We start from the raw sequence: 14,616 nt of genomic DNA, 5'->3' as shown, positions 1-14,616 counted from the left end.
GTCCACAGCATTGTAGTGTAATGTAGTGTAGTGTATTTCATTACCAGCAGCAGGTGCCCCTTGCCACAGTCCACATCAGTGGAGTGTAGTGTTAGGGTAGTGTAGTTTAGTGTAGTGTAGTAGTGTCATTACCAGCAGAACAGGTGTCCTTTGCCACAGTCCACAGCAGGGTAGTATGGTGTTAGTGTAGTATAGTATAGTATAGTGTAGGGTAGGGTATTGCCAGCAGAACAGGTGTCCTTTGCCACAGTCCACAGCAGGGGAGGGCAGCAGAGGGAAGGTGTGAGGGTCGTTGTCTCCTGGTCCCGGCCGGCTCAGCCTGACGGCCCGCTCACAGCGCACCGCCGGACACCAGCGGATGGCCGGGTTGTTCTCCACAAACGCCTGGAAATGTACAAAAAAGAGAGCCCAGTGAGATGGATGTTAACTCCACGGAGCTACAGGTGGCAGAGTTCCTACAGGCCAAGCAGGGCATCGAACTGGACTGTAATGACATCAAGGCTTGCCAACCTCTGCCCAGGAGAAAGGACGGTGATAACGCCGGCCCGCTGGCCGTAATAATGAGGTTTGCCAACAGAAAATTCAAGGCGGCTCTGCTGAAGCAGGGAGAAAAGTTAAAGAGAACTGATGTGTTTATTAATGAGCACCTATCCAAAAAGAATGCGGATATAGCCAGAAAAGCTTGCCAACTCAAGAAGCAGAAATACAGAACACTAATCTTACAGCAAACTGCAAGATTATCATCAAGTTAAACGGTACCCCTGAAGATACAAAAGTGGTGTTGATCAGAAGCATGGAGGAGCTGGACAAATACCAATGATGAGCTACTATGAATGTACTGCACTGTTGTCCAGTGCTTTGTTGTACTTTAGGTGTTTAGTAGTGTTTTGAAGTGGATTCTTTGTTTGAATAAGAGCCAGTCTGGGTCATGGAGGACTGGTGTAACATGGTCTCTGGAACGGGTAGCGATGAGCATGAGTTGTGGCCATATTCCATGTTTATTGAGTTGACTTTGGAGGTGGTGCCATGGAGGATACTGAAATGAATCCGTACGTAGGAGAAAATCTATCCTGTATTTCAGGGGTTCCCAACCTTTCTGAGAGTTGACTGCCATTTATATTATTATAAAACTGTATCACTACATCATGTTATATCCTAGATCCTGAAAGCAAGCACGAGCAGGCTGAGGAACAGCTTCTTTCCTCAAGTATTCAGACTTTTAAATGCTAAGTGAATGTTTAATAAGTCTTTGCACTCTGCACTTATGCACTTTCTTGGACTGATTACCGTATATTGCACACGCGCACACACACACACACACGCACACACGCACACACACACACACACACACACACACACACACACACACACACACACACACACACACACACACACACACACACACTTTACAATGTAGGCATTTAGCAGACGCCCTAATCCAGAGTGACTTTACAGTAAGTGAACACATGCATCAAATGGCAGAGACACAGTGATAGTGTCTCAGTGAACTAGAATCCCAGGTAAACCCATAACCTAGCATCAGTCTGAACTATATAGCATCAACGTAATGATCTGTACAGTACATTTAAGCTATAGGATACCAGCTAAACTAGTAAGACACCTTAAGGGTGAGAATGGGTGCACATGGGGGCGTGCACATGGGCACGTGCACACATTCCCCTGGGTGACAGCAGACTGCTGGGTGAGCGCTGGTGCTTTGGCTGTGGCCATATTTTCCCAAATAGGGTGATTGATGACTGATGTCTGTACATATTGTGTCAGTCTCATGTGGTCAGACATCTATGATGTCAGAGGCCATTTTGCAAGTGTCTTGTGGGTCGGCATAGCTCAGGGGTAGAGAAACCGTTATTAGAGCACGAAGGGTTCCCGAAGGGTTCCCAGTTCGAATCCGGGCTCCCCCTGAGTTAATGTCGAAGGGTCCTTGGGCAAGACTCTGAACCCCACATTGCTCCCGGTGAGCTGGTTGGTTCCTTGCATGGTTTCCTCCGCCACCGGTGTATGAATGTGTGCGTGAATGGGTGAATGTAATGCACAATCTCTGTAAAGCGCTTTGGATAAAAAGCGCTATATAAATGCACCTATTGCCATGTGTTTGCTTATTATGTACTTTTGTTGTAGGTCTTTTATGTTTTTATTCTCATGTTTTTATTGTATTGGAGCTTCCGAGCGTAAGTTTTCACATGTATGTACCTTGGTGCATCTAAGAGACAAATAAAGTCTGAATATGAATATGAAACCGACATGGAGTTATATCCACAAGGATTAAAAAAGGTGATATCTGTATCAGAAATTACTTTGGACAGGTGGAAAACAATAGTTAAACGTGGGTTAGGGTGACGCATTATTTTACCTGGGTTACACCTTATGATAGTTCTATTTGAATGTAGACATGAAATAATAATTCCGGTTTGTGTGTGTGTGTGTGTGTGTGTGTGTGTGTGTGTGTGTGTGTGTGTGTGTGTGTGTGTGTGTGTGTGTGTGTGTGTGTGTGTGTACCTTGATATCAAACTGCAGGTATCTCTGGTCCATCTCTCTGGACACCACACTCTCTATGACCTGCACAGGGACCAGCTGGTAGCAGTCATAGGCTGGACAGAAGATGTTGTGAGCATCTCCCTCCTGGATCTTCACGTTCAGGAACCTGACACACACGCACGCATGCACGCACGCGCACACACACACACACACACACACACACACACACACACACACACACACACACACACACACACACACACACACACACACACACACACACACACACACACACACACACACACACACACACACACACACACGCGCTTTACAATGTAGCCTCGATCACGAATCACAGGTAATCCCATAACCTCAGTCTCATCAATCAACTATATAGCATCAAAGTAATGATCTGTGAATTACATTTAAGCTATAGGATACCAGCTGAACTAGTAAGACACCTTAAGGGTGAGAATGGGTGCACATGGGGGCGTGCACAATATGTGCACGTGCCCGCATCTGCCTGGGTGACAGCAAACTGCTGGGTGAGCACTGGCGCTTTGGCATGGGATCAAATTTGACCCAAAACAAATGCACAGACCTGGTTGGTTGTTTAAGTTGGACATAATGTGGCCAAAATGTGTCCATATTTTTCTAAATATGGAGATGACTGACGTCTGGACATATTGTGTCAGTCTCATGTGGTCTATGACATCAGACATCTATGATGTCAGACGTCTATTTGGAAGTGTCTACTCTAGGCCAGGGGTCTTCAACAGGGGGTCTGGGACCCCTAGGGGGTCCTCAGAGTTACTACAGGGGGTCCTCCAAATCTTCCAATCCTTTTTATATTAACAACTTCAAGCGTCCATATTCTGAGAACTGTAGCCAAAAATAGCAGATCTACAAGCTCACAACGCCTCACGCTGTGAGGCGTTGTGAGCTTGTAGATCGGCTATTTTCGGTAAAGAGGTTTTGTGTAGAGGGGAAAAAGAGCAGACTAAGTACAGAGTGAAAGGTCAAGTTTATTAGGTAATGACGGTTCAAGTGGTTAAATATCTGAAAACACGAATTGACATGAATCCAAAATACACTGATGATTGTATCGTCAAACGATAAAACTGTGGAATCTATGAACAGGTTGTGGGGGTCCCTGCTTCATCTCTCTCTCAACTAAGGGGTCCTTGGCCTGAAAATGTTGAAGACCCCTGCTGTAGGCCATATACTGTATGGAGCATGAGGTGTGACAGACAGACGGACAGTAGCTGTACGTTTTCTTAGAAAATAGCGACATACGGCTGCAATAATGAACATCTGTCTAAATAAAATGCCTTTGTAACGGAACAAATGACCAGGATAAGTCTGCATGATCAGTACAGTATCTCTTACCCCTCCCAGCAGGCTCTGCAGAACTCGTGTCCACAGGACATGTCTACTGGGTCCTCAAACACTGAGATGGAACACAGACAGATCCCACACTGCAGGAGGACACACACACGCGCAAACGCATGCGCACACGCGCATACGCACGCACGCACACACACACACACACACACACACACACACACACACACACACACACACACACACACACACACACACACACACACACACACACACACACACACACACACACACACACACACACACACACACACACACACACACACACACACAAATGTAAAACAGCACAAGGTCAGACATTTAGTACTAAAAGCATGACACAAAAAGTCCTTGGGACTTGTTTCTCTAGTGGTCCTACGTATTCAATTCATCAACATGGACGTAAATAAACACAGAAATACCATGGCATCAACAAATATAAAACGCTATCAGCTATATTTGTGTCCATAACTTCTTTAAAAAAAAAGTTTAACAAGCCGATCTACATATTGAGCTTGTAGATCGGCTATTTGAAGTATTCTAAAATGTTTTTCAAAATAGTAAAAAAGAAGAAGTTTATGGATAAGGGATAAGGCATGGACGAATACAAGAGCTCGACAAAGGAGAAAAAGGGGAGAGAAAAATAAATGTCGGCAGTGAATGAACATGCTGGATTTGTGTAGGGTTGTGGGGTCATTTGGTAGATTATGGTAACCAAATGGACCCTTATATATCTTGAGAGAGTAAAATGAAATCTGAAGAGGTAAATTATTGTCCAACATCTACATTACTTAAATTACAAGACGTCTACGCTATTAGAGAATGTGGTACGTACGGTACCCTATGGTACCACATCAATGCAGCATGGAATTGTGGACAAAATCTTATCCAACGACAGGAAAATATTCTGGGTTTTGGGTCTGAGAGCCTAAGAGCTGTATTTTGATTGTCTTTAGTACCAACTCTTATGCCTTAATTTAAAGGCCTGTCCATACTGTCTCCAACCACCAAATATTTCGTCAGAGAGTTCTGACTTTCCGACGTGCAGCTTTCTGAACTCTAATTCGGGGTAATGCTTTTCAGAAGATGCAAGTGACGTCATTTAGTAGTTGAACCGGACCATTCAGACGTGGTCAGAGACAGTATGGATAGGCCTTTAAGTTAACCCATTCGGGCCGGGAACACATGTTGCTGTATGGGAGGGGCTTACAGTACATGTACAGTATGTAGCAACATATTTGTTTTTGTAGGCTAATTTCTGATTTAGGCCTAACTAATAGGTTAGGCCTATAAGAGCTGGTACTTAAAGTGGAAGATCACCCATTTTCAATATTGAACTATGTCATTAATATACCTTAGAGGAGTTGTGTGGAAAAAAAAAAGTTCCCCCTCTTCTGTGTTGCCTAGAACTGGAGGATTGATTTTGGGGTTTGTATTGTAAAGTACAATGTGTGATGTCATCAAGTTGTAATTTGCAATACAAACCCCAAAATCAATCCTCCAGTTCTAGGCAACACAGAAGGGGGGGAACTTTTTTTTTATTTCCACACAACTCCTCTAAGGTATGTTAATGACATAGTTCAATATTGAAAATGGGTGGTCTTCCCCTTTAAGACAATCAAAATAGAGCCCTAAATCTCATCAAATGGTGATCCATGGCTCAAATGCTGAATAAATAATGGACCTTCATACAGAATGAAAACGGTTGAAAAGCACTGAGTTAAATGACCAAGCTGGAAGGTGTGTTCTCACCGTGGCCAGGCCCTCCTCGTCAGGCGGGGTGAGACAGCTGTCAGTGGGTGAGGTGAGGGTGAGGGGTGAGCGGGGCGTGCGGGGGGTGCGGGGCGAGGGCAGGGTGTCCCAGGTGTTGTACCCGCTGGGCGGGGGGGTGGGCATGGTCACGCTGCTGCGCTGGCAGCAGCCCTCCGCGTCCGACATCCACGCTTCTAGCAGCTTCTCCCTGTCCCAGTCTGACACACACACGCACGCACGCACGCACGCACGCACACACACACACACACACACACACACACACACACACACACACACACACACACACACACACACACACACACACACACACACACACACACACACACACACACACACACACACAGAGTTATATTACTAAATCAACATTTGTGTTTATTTTTTAAAAATGTTATCCTACGATTTTGTAGCCTCAGGATCCAGACTTTTCAAGAAAGAAAAGCCTGGCATAGCACCCCTGTAACTGTGGCTCACAACATTTTAATTGTATATAAAATATATGTAGCCGTTCAGATATCTTATTTTACATCAGTATTGTTCATGCGAACTGGTTTGTTTAGGCTTATCCATTATAATGATAAAATCGCTATGATTTATCACTTGTTTTCTATTGCGGATCACTTCCTTATGTACTCAAAGAGGACAGCAGCAGTCATCATTTCGACCATAGGGTTAGAGACTCACTCCACTGAGGTTAAGGTTAGGGTGAGGGTTAGAGTCGGGGGTCGAAAAGATGACATGTAGTAACAGTGACACGCTCCCCCCACCACGTCCTTTCCGAGACACTGGAGGAGGCGGTGAGATCTGTCGGGCCATAGAATGTCCGCGTTAGGTTAGTCTAACGATTTTGTAACCCATTTTTCACTCAGTGCCAATTTAATAAGCTGTAATCCTGGGCTCTGCTCTCCCTCTGCCAACCAGGGGAGAGCCCCGGTTTGGACGTAGTGCGTGGAAGGGACCAACCAGTTCCTTTCCCCTCCATCAGGCGCCCCGGCTGGCCAGGAGGAGGCAGTATAGAGACCAGGATTACTGCATGTTTTTAGTGAGGGTGTGGAGTCGGACACGGGGAGAACATGCAAACTCCACACAGAAAGGCCCTTTTACCAACCACACTTAGGGTGTGGCCACTGATGACGCGGAAGAGAGAACACGCCCCCCATCGTCCACAGTGTCCCTGGCCATGTTTAGCCATAAGCCTAAAGCTGAAAAATAGCTGATCTACAAGCTGACAACGCATCGCAGAGCAACGCGTAGTGAGCACCAGCACGCGCACACACACACACACACACACACACACACACACACACACACACACACACACACACACACACACACACACACACACACACACACACACACACACACACACACACACACACACACACACACACACACACACACACACACACACACACACACACACACACACACCGTGTGCTCGCAGCAGGGCCTCTGCAGTGAACAGGGGGGCTTGCAGCATGTCTGCTGTCTCCACGATCAGCATGTCCTTCAGCCTGCGAAGGTCCTGCAGCTTTAGACCCTCATATGGCTGAGAGAGAGACATAGAGAGAGAGAGAGAGAGAGAGAGAGAGAGAGAGAGAGAGAGAGAGACAGAGAGACAGAGAGAGAGAGAAAGAGAGAGACAGAGAAGAAAAACATATTATTGCGAGCAGTGGTGGAAAAAGTCTTCAAATGAAGCTTGAAGATCTGCTATTTTCAAATGGAGGAAATGTACTGTATATAGGGCTGAAGTGGTCAACATATGTTTTCTAATAATAATCATCGTTTTTATTTACAAGTAACCAGTAACAAAGGTTGTAAAAAAAAAACTGTAGCGGAAGTAAAAGTGCAATATTTGCCTCCGAGGTGTAGTGGAGTAGAAGTAAAAATACTGAAAATTGGCAATACACCAGTGAAGGAAAAGAATGTTAAAATGTTACTTAAACCAGTGCCCCGGGTGGTGTGAACGTGTGCACAGTATCTAAGGGATTGGATGTAGGAGTCTCAGAAGTAATGTTGGAGTGCCCGTTGGGCAGATCCTTATGCCCATATATGGTGTTCCATGTTGGAGTATGCGTTGGGCAGATCTTTATGATGTTCCGTGTTCCGTGTACTATGACGTCAGAGTATGACGTCAGAGTAGCATGCAGACAGACGGTTACGGTGGCAGCGAAACTGTGTAGTATCAGTGACGTCAGCATGCAGATGGTCAGACGGACGGACGGACAGACATACATTTGCTAAATTAAAGATTAAAGATACAGTACTTGTGTAAATGTATTGAGCTACTTTACACCACTGATTGAGAGAAGGCGGTATAGGTGGGCCAAGGCGCAGTGCAACATAAGTAGGGATGGGACGATACGCAATATTATCGTTTATCGTGATAAAAAAACACTCACTATAATCGTATCGTGGAGATTTCATTTATCGTGATATCGTCCATTGATCCACTGGGATCAAATCACCTTTTATTTGCCGAGCTGCATATCCCGTACCACTTAAACCCTCTATAATTGGTAAAAGGTACTTATAATATACGTACTTGATACAGTCTTTTTTTCACTCTCTATCAAATGTCTTTGCCAAAAAATTGCCGATCTACAAGCTCACAACTCCTCGCGTTGCGACGTGTTGTGAGCTTGTAGATTGGCTATTTTTTGGCAAATGTTTGGCCCCAGGATAATGGATTTTGATTATCGCGATAATATTGTAAATCACGATTTCTTTTGTCACAATAATCGTGATATGACATTTTCATATCGTCACATCCCTAAACAGAAGCCATGGAACAATGCCAGTGCAATCTCAGAAACCATCGACAGTCAGGGACAATGTTTACCATTTACCGGTAGTCAGTCTGGAAGCCAGGCAACAAGGGACAGTGTTTACCATTTAGTCAGTCTGGAAGCCAGGCAACAAGGGACAGTGTTTACCATTTAGTCAGTCTGTCTGGAAGGCAACAAGGGGTTGTGGGCTTCCGTTGCAGCCAGAGGATATCCAGGCCAGGACTTCCTGAGCCGCGCCACACGCAGGTCATTGTTTAGCAGTGAGATTAGCAACTTGAGACGCAACCATTAAGTAGAGAGATGACCCATGTGACTGTGTTGTCCCACCAGTATCATAGCTTAGTTCTTATTTAGTTTTCCTCAGTGAAAAAGAGTGGTCGACGGACATTTTTTGTGGATACACACATTATCATTGCAATGTGTACAAAACTATGGACACAAAAAGTTTGAAAAACACTGGCTTACGTACTGTTATTGGATAAGTATATGCTGTATATCAACAATAAGTGGCGGCCATAGCAGCAATAGAGTGGTCAGTGAGGCCGCCTGGGCAGCCAGAGCTCCTGGATGTCCCTGGTACGATTCCAGGCCAGCAATGTGTCAATGTGTCCCTGAGCAAGACTCTTAACCCTGAGCACCCCCGAGCCATGTAGAATTGCTGCTCACTGCTCCTAGTAGTTATAGGATGGCACCTACAGTATGTGCAAGGAGTGGGTTCTATTCTAAGGTGATGCTGCTGCCGCCGTTCACTCACGCTTTATTTTGAAGAGCCTCGGAAGCTTTGTGCGTGTGCATGTGAGTGTCCACTGACGATTGAGGAAGATAATCCATTTGTTTACAAACGCTCGCGAAACTAAAATCCAAACCGGGGCCGACCATCGCGGTAAAGTGTCGCCGTGAAAACAATCAGATCTCTGCTTCCCTGGCGTTCTTTGCATCTCATTCATAGATAAAGCCCTTTTTATGTTTCAGCCTAGAATGGAAGGTGTATGTAGGAAGGAACTGCGATGCGAGGCGTTGTGTGCTTGTAGATCTGCTGTTTTAACTAGTTTAGTACATTTTATAGATGATAAATACAAAACGAACGGTTTTGAACATACAAGGTTTCCACCCGACAACGACGATATGCTATAAATTTAAGGTGCTGGGAGTGAAAATTATAATGTAGGGGTGCCTCGGATTAAAAAAGATATTTATGGGGTGCCCTGAGACCAAAGGGTTTGGGAACCCCTGATCTAAGCTATGGAGCCACTGGAGCTCTAGCCTGTATGTGCAGAGACAAGGATGAATGTCCTGCCTTTTATGTCCTCCTTGTTTGTTCATGCTTTGTTTATTTGGTGTGTTTTTTCTTCTTTTTTTGCTTATATGAATCATGAATGACCCCATATGAGTGTCTTGAATAAAGTTTGAATTGAAAGTGAATAAGGTGAAAGTAGCCAATCTGCTTTTAATGTTTCTACAAACATGCTTCCTTCTATGCCAACCTCACCTCACCAACAATTATATTATCCTCCCCACCCTTTACTATAGACAGTACTTTGATGTGTCATGTGTTTTACAAAGGGTTTCATGTAAAACAGAGGAAGTATAGGATACAACCAATTGTAGTTCAAAAACTGGGCTGTGATCCAAAATATATCCCCAAACTAACAAGTGGGTATGAGAGATGGTATTTGGTTCATTAGTCCGAATCTGTTAAGAATACTATGCCTAACCATAACGCCAACCCTAACCCTAACCTCATTAACCCTAACTAAATGAATCTGTTAAGAATACTATGCCTAACCATAACCCCAACCCTAACCCTAACCTCATTGACCCTAACTAAATTCAGACTAATGAACCTTCGGACTTATGGGCAGTCCCCTGTAAGCAGCCTTTGATGATCTGTGTTGTGAGCTTGTAGATCAGTTATTTGAGCAATTTTTTTTTTCTTTTTTTTTTTTTTTTTTTCAAAATTGTAAAACTAAAAAAAGTCAAAGAATTTTAGGCCCTGTATCTCCTCTGTTCTCCTCTACCATTTTCTACAGACATGCTATATTCAACAGCCCATGGTGAATAGTACAAAAGTAACACAGCGCTTAGTTGGCACTGCTTGAGTCAACACCACGCCAGAATGATTTTTAAACTAAATACAAGTAATGTTGTTACACAGTCTCAATGGGTTCACTTCATCATGAAGTTATGAAACAATATTAAAAACATAATACTCAACAAGTTGTGAGCTTGTAGATGGACTACTTTCAGCACATGTTCCCCCTGCATAGCGATGCTAGGGTTCAAGTGGTTGAACTTACTGAAGTGTGGCTGATCTTCAGGTTCCTCCTGTTTAATAGAAACGGCCCTGGCTGAGTCTGGAGAGTTCATCTTCACCTGCAGTCTGGACTCCACACACTGCTCTGAAATGAAGCAATTCAACAAGGACTTTAATTACTTCACACCTAGTGGGGTCAAGAATATGGAAATAATGTGAATAAGGTGAAAGTAGCCAATCTGCTTTTAATGTTTTTGCAACCAAGCTTCCTAATTAGCCTACCTCACCTCACCAACAATTATATTATAACCCCCACCCTTTACTGTAGGGCCGTACAAACTTTGATGTGTCATGTGTTAACAAAATCACCAAACTAATAAGTGAGGATGAGAGATGGTATTTGATCACATACTGTAAGCAGCCTTTGTTGACCTGGGTGAGGGGAGTGATCAAAGTAGGGCTGAAAAGATCATTATTTTACATAAAAAAACTAAAAAGCCAAACTCAATCTCAGTCAGACTGTGAGATGTTTAGTTCTGATCTGAGCCAAGATGATGGAAAGAGAGCCTTTTGGTCGACAAGAAAGATATAAAACCATTCCATGTGTTTGTTAACACTTTGGTTTCAAGGAGTAAATATATTGACCAATTTTAATTGTGTCTTTTTTTTGCCATAATCAAGCAGCTCTTCATTATTTTCACCTGATGGTGGCGCTAGAGGGTCAAGGTCATTGGAACACTTGGTTAGCGTTAATAGGGTTAATCTCCCAGGAAGCATGAATGCACTGATCAAGTTTCATGACAATCTGTCCATTACATTTTGACATATCTTGTGTCCAAGTGGAGAGTTTGACCAAAAGATGGCGCCAGCATAAAGGCCATTTAATCTAGGATTAATCTCTTAAAGTATTTTGTATTAATATCTCTCTAATCAGATATCAATTGCCTTGATGTCTGACATCTTCCTCCAGAAACACATTGCTACAGGAAGGAAAAGGACCATATAAGGTTGTGTTTGCTGTTACTTAATTAGTTCCCAGTGTGAGTGTGGTTGTTTTTAAGGACAGGATGGTCCCCAGACTCTGCCTGGGTTTTGGGTTGGTGTCGCCTGGGACACTGGGACAGTGACCACGCTCTGTTAGTGTGGTTGTTGTCCTGGGACAGTGACCACACTCTGTTAGTGTGGTTGTTGTCCTGGGACAGTGACCACGCTCTGTTAGTGTGGTTGTTGTCCTGGGACAGTGACCACACTCTGTTAGTGTGGTTGTTGTCCTGGGACAGTGACCACACTCTGTTAGTGTGGTTGTTGTCCTGGGGCAGTGACCACGCTCTGTTAGTGTGGTTGTTGTCCTGGGACAGTGACCACACTCTGTTAGTGTGGTTGCTGTCCTGGGACAGTGACCACACTCTGTTAGTGTGGTTGTTGTCCTGGGGCAGTGACCACGCTCTGTTAGTGTGGTTGTTGTCCTGGGACAGTGACCACGCTCTGTTAGTGTGGTTGTTGTCCTGGGGCAGTGACCACGCTCTGTTAGTGTGGTTGTTGTCCTGGGACAGTGACCACACTGTTAGTGTGGTTGTTGTCCTGGGACAGTGACCACACTGTTAGTGTGGTTGTTGTCCTTTTAACTAAAATATTTAACTTAAACAGCAGTGGTTTCCAAACCTTTCAACTCAAACCCCAAAAGAAACATTAGACGTTCACCTAGGACTCATACTAGTGAAAATAGACGATCTACAAGCACACAAAGTGTAGATCTGCTAATTTGGTTTGGTGTGTGTGTCTTATTGGATTGTGTTCATCAAATGGTTTCATGTAAAACAGAGGAAGTATAGGATACAACCAATTGTAGTTCAAAAACTGGGCTGTGATCCAAAATATATCCCCAAATTAACAAGTGGGTATGAGAGATGGTATTTGGTCCGAATCTGTTAAGAATACTATGCCTAACCATAACCCCAACCCTAACCCTAACCTCATTGACCCTAACTAAATTCGGACTAATGAACCTTCGGACTTATGGGCAGTCCCCTGTAAGCAGCCTTTGATGATCTGTGTTGTGGGCTTGTAGATCAGTTATTTGAGCAATTTAAAAAAAAAATTTTTTTTTTTCAAAATTGTTAAACTAAAAAAAGTCAAAGAATTTTAGGCCCTGTATCTCCTCTGTTCTCCTCTACCATTTTCTACAGACATGCTATATTCAACAGCCCATGGTGAATAGTACAAAAGCAACATATCGCTTAGTTGGCACCGCTTGAGTCAACACCACGCCATATTTAAGAATGATTTTTAAACTAAATACAAGTAATGTTGTTACACAGTCTCAATGGGTTCACTTCATCATGAAGTTATGAAACAATATTAAAAACATAATACTCAACAAGTTGTGAGCTTGTAGATGGACTACTTTCAGCACATGTTCCCCTGCATAGCGATGCTAGGGTTCAAGTGGTTAAACTTACTGAAGTGTGGCTGATCTTCAGGTTCCTCCTGTTTAATAGAAACGGCCCTGGCTGAGTCTGGAGAGTTCATCTTCACCTGCAGTCTGGACTCCACACACTGCTCTGAAATGAAGCAATTCAACAAGGACTTTAATTACTTCACACCTAGTGGTGTCAAGAATATGGAAATAATGTGAATAAGGTGAAAGTAGCCAATATGCTTTTAATGTTTTTGCAAACAAGCTTCCTAATTAGCCTACCTCACCTCACCAACAATTATATTATAACCCCCACCCTTTACTGTAGGGCCGTACAGACTTTGATGTGTCATGTGTTAACAAAATCACCAAACTAACAAGTGAGGATGAGAGATGGTATTTGATCACATACTGTAAGCAGCCTTTGTTGACCTGGGTGAGGGGAGTGATCAAAGTAGGGCTGAAAAGATCATTATTTTACATAAAAAAAACTAAAAAGCCAAACTCAATCTCAGTCAGATTGTGAGATGTTTAGTTCTGATCTGAGCCAAGATGATGGAAAGAGAGCCTTTTGGTCGACAAGAAAGATATAAAACCATTCCATGTGTTTGTTAACACTTTGGTTTCAAGGAGTAAATATATTGACCAATTTTAATTGTGTCTTTTTTTGCCATAATCAAGCAGCTCTTCATTATTTTCACCTGATGGTGGCGCTAGAGGATCAAGGTCATTGCAACACTTGGTTAGCGTTAATAGGGTTAATCTCCTAGGAAGCATGAATGCACTGATCAAGTTTCATGACAATCTTTCCATTACATTTTGACACATCTTGTGTCCAAGTGGAGAGTTTGGCCAAAAGATGGGGCCAGCATAAAGGCCATTTAATCTAGGATTAAACTCTTAAAGTATTTTGTATTAATATCTCTCTAATCAGATATCAATTGCCTTGATGTCTGACATCTTCCTCCAGAAGCACATTGCTACAGGAAGGAAAAGGACCATATAAGGTTGTGTTTGCTGTTACTTAATTAGTTCCCAGTGTGAGTGGGGTTGTTTTTAAGGACAGGATGGTCCCCAGACTCTGCCTGGGTTTTGGGCTGGTGTCGCCTGGGACACTAGGACAGTGACCACACTCTGTTAGTGTGGTTGTTGTCCTGGGACAGTGACCACGCTCTGTTAGTGTGGTTGTTGTCCTGGGACAGTGACCACACTCTGTTAGTGTGGTTGTTGTCCTGGGACAGTGACCACACTCTGTTAGTGTGGTTGTTGTCCTGGGACAGTGACCACTCTGTTAGTGTGGTTGTTGTCCTGGGACAGTGACCAAACTCTGTTAGTGTGGTTGTTGTCCTGGGACAGTGACCACACTCTGTTAGTGTGGTTGTTGTCCTGGGACAGTGACCACGCTCTGTTAGTGTGGTTGTTGTCCTGGGACAGTGACCACGCTCTGTTAGTGTGGTTGTTGTCCTGGGACAGTGACCACACTCTGTTAGTGTGGTTGTTGTCCTGGG

The 14,616-nt window shown here is 43.8% G+C and overlaps 1 pseudogene across 1 annotated transcript in view; it reads right to left on the bottom strand.

Moving 5' to 3' along the window:
• The window catches only part of LOC308292798 (ankyrin repeat and IBR domain-containing protein 1-like), a 101,587-nt pseudogene extending 94,374 nt beyond the window's left edge, over nt 1–7,213 (bottom strand). Inside the window, exons 1-5 of the transcript XR_013963357.1 lie at nt 7,081–7,213; nt 5,632–5,849; nt 3,886–3,974; nt 2,518–2,662; nt 224–384 (exon numbers count right to left, since the gene is read on the bottom strand). The product of XR_013963357.1 is annotated as an ankyrin repeat and IBR domain-containing protein 1-like (transcript). The remainder of the gene's footprint in view (nt 1–223; nt 385–2,517; nt 2,663–3,885; nt 3,975–5,631; nt 5,850–7,080) is intronic.
• Between the last annotated feature and the right edge of the window lie 7,403 nt (nt 7,214–14,616).

Source organism: Nannobrachium achirus (assembly GCF_963921795.1).
Source record: "Nannobrachium achirus genome assembly, chromosome: 10".
NCBI classification, from domain to species: Eukaryota; Metazoa; Chordata; class Actinopteri; order Myctophiformes; family Myctophidae; genus Nannobrachium; species Nannobrachium achirus.
The sequence above is the reverse complement of the archived record's forward strand: the minus strand, read 5'-3'. Positions and strand labels throughout refer to the sequence as shown.